The sequence below is a fragment of the Tribolium castaneum genome, chromosome 2, assembly GCF_031307605.1.
Source record: "Tribolium castaneum strain GA2 chromosome 2, icTriCast1.1, whole genome shotgun sequence".
Classification (NCBI taxonomy): Eukaryota; Metazoa; Arthropoda; class Insecta; order Coleoptera; family Tenebrionidae; genus Tribolium; species Tribolium castaneum.
The window spans coordinates 8002162-8005000 of NC_087395.1; positions in this window are offsets into that span (position 1 = coordinate 8002162).

Genomic DNA, 2839 nt, shown 5'->3' on the forward strand with positions numbered 1-2839 from the left:
GCAAAGAAATTTTACGTCAAAGAAACTGAAAACTTCGTATCCATGCATAAATATCGAATTACGTATCAGTTTAGGCAAATACAGCTTATTTTAAACGATTCCTTGCTATAAACAAGAAAAATTTTATCAAGCATATTGAAAACGTCTTATTCTCGAAAATAAGAGCAAATTATGTATCAGTTTTAACAAAAGCGGATTACTCTGTTTGATTCTATGCTTAGAGTAGAGTAAACTACTATAAAACGTAATGAAAACTCTATATTCGAGCTCAAAAGAACAAATTACGTTATAGTTTTGGCAAAAAAAAATATTTCGGACGATTTCATACTTTGAAGTAAGCAAACTTTAATTGAACAAGTGCAAAAGCTAATACTTTGCTTTAAAATAACGATTTATGTGGTAATATGGTATTTTGCATCTGTCCTATAAAAGTTTATTCGTTTCGCTCCATTGAATCATTCGAAATAAATTATTTTGACACAACAACAACGAAAATAATTTGTTTTTGTTTAAACTGTATCATAAGTCGCTTTTATAAAACGAACTAAGACGTTTGGCATTTGTTTAGTGAAAGTTTTCTTGTTTGGGGGCATAAAATCGTTTGAAATTAACAGTTCTGGTCAAAACTATAACGTAAATTATTTCTTTGAGACGAAATTTAAAGTTTTCATTAAGTTTTATACAAGTTTGCTATATTCTAAGCAAAGGAGTAATCAGGATAAACTGCTTTTATCCAAAGTAATACATAATTTGCAGTTTTGAGCCAGAATAAGACGTTTTTAATCTTTTTAATGTAAGTTTTCGTGTTCAAAAGAAAGAGTCGTCTAAAATAAGCAATTTGTGTCTAGACTGAAACGTAATTTGATTTTCTGGGCCTGAATAAGAGGTTTTCAGTTTCTTTGATGTAAGGTTTCTTGTTTGTAACAATGAATAAACGAAAATCATTGGTTTTAATCCAAACTGTGACATAAATCGTTTTTTAAAGGCGAAATCAGACGTTTTGCCTCTGTTCAGTGAAAGTATACTGGTTTCAAACCATAGAATCGTTTGAAATTAACAGTTCTCGTCAAGACTATAACGCAAATCTTTAAAGTAATACAAAGAAATAATTTACGTTATAGTTTTAATTTCAAACGATTTTATGCCCCCAAACGAGAAAACTTTCACTAAACAGATGCCAAACGTCTTAGTTCGTTTTATAAAAGCGACTTATGTTACAGTTTAAACAAAAACAAATTATTTTCGTTGTTGTTGTGTCAAAATAATTTATTTCGAATGATTCAATGGAGCAAAACGAGTAAACTTTTATAGGACAGATGCAAAATACCATATTACCACATAAATCGTTATTTTAAAGCAAAGCTTTTGCACTTGTTCAATTAAAGTTTGCTTACTTCGAAGTATGTAATCGTCCGAAATATTTTTTTTGCCAAAACTATAACGTAATTTGTTCTTTTGAGCTTGAATATAGAGTTTTCATTACGTTTTATAGTAGTTTACTCTACTCTAAGCATAGAATCAAACAGAGTAATCCGCTTTTGTTAAAACTGATACATAATTTGCTCTTATTTTCGAGAATAAGACGTTTTCAATATGCTTGATAAAATTTTTCTTGTTTATAGCAAGGAATCGTTTAAAATAAGCTGTATTTGCTTAAACTGATACGTAATTCGATATTTATGCATGGATACGAAGTTTTCAGTTTCTTTGACGTGAAATTTCTTGTTGCAAAAGGTAATACTTTGCTTTAAAACAACGCTTTATATGGTAATATGTGGTTTTGCATCTGCCCCATAAAAGTTCATTAGTTTCGAATCATAAATTCGTTTGAAATAAACAGTGCTGGTCAAAACTATAACGTAAATTATTTCTTTGAGACGAAATTTAAAGTTTTCATTAAGTTTTATACAAGTTTACTCTATTCTAAGTAAAGGAGTAATCAGGATAAATTGCTTTTATCTAAAGTTATATATAATTTGCAGTTTTCAGCCAGAATAAGACGTTTTTAATCTTTTTAATGTAAGTTTTCGTGTTCAAGACAAAAGATCGTCTAAAATAAGCAGTTTTTGTCTAGACTGAAACGTAATTCGAATTTCTGTGCCTGAATAAGGGGTTTTCAGTTTCTTTGATGTAAGGTTTCTTGTTTGTAACAATAAATTAACAAAAATATTTGGTTTTTATCCAAACTGTGGCATGAATCAGCTTTAAGACTATAACGCAAATCTTTTGTTTTGTGCTAAAATAAGACGTTTTTAGTCAGTTTGATATAAGTTTTCTTGTTCAAAGCAAAATATTGTCGAAAATCAACCGTTTTTGTCTAAACTGATACAAAATTCGGTGGTTTGTGTCCGAATACAAAGTTTTCAGATTCTTTAATGTTAGGTTTGCTGCTTCTAACAAAGAATCAACGAAAATATTTTGTTTTAATACAAACTGCAATATAAAATGTCTTCATAGGACAAAACATGATGTTTGGCATCTGTTTAATAAAAATTTACTCGTTTGGAAGCATAGAATCATTCCAAATAAGCTATTCTCGTCGAAACTATATTGTAATTAGTATTTTGTGCTAGAATACAGCGTTTTTGTTAGATTTATTAACAATTTTGTCTATTTTAAGCAATGAAACGAATAGGATTAGCTGCCTTTATCTAAAGTGATACATAAATTGCTCTTTTATGCCAGATTAATACGTTTTTAGTCTGTTCGATGTAAGTTTTCTTGTTCAAAGCAAAAGATCGTCTAAAATAAGCCGTTTTTGTTTGAACTGATGAACAATTCAGACTGAGAGTTAACAAAAATAATTTATTTTAATCCAAACTGATACTTTTTGACCCTA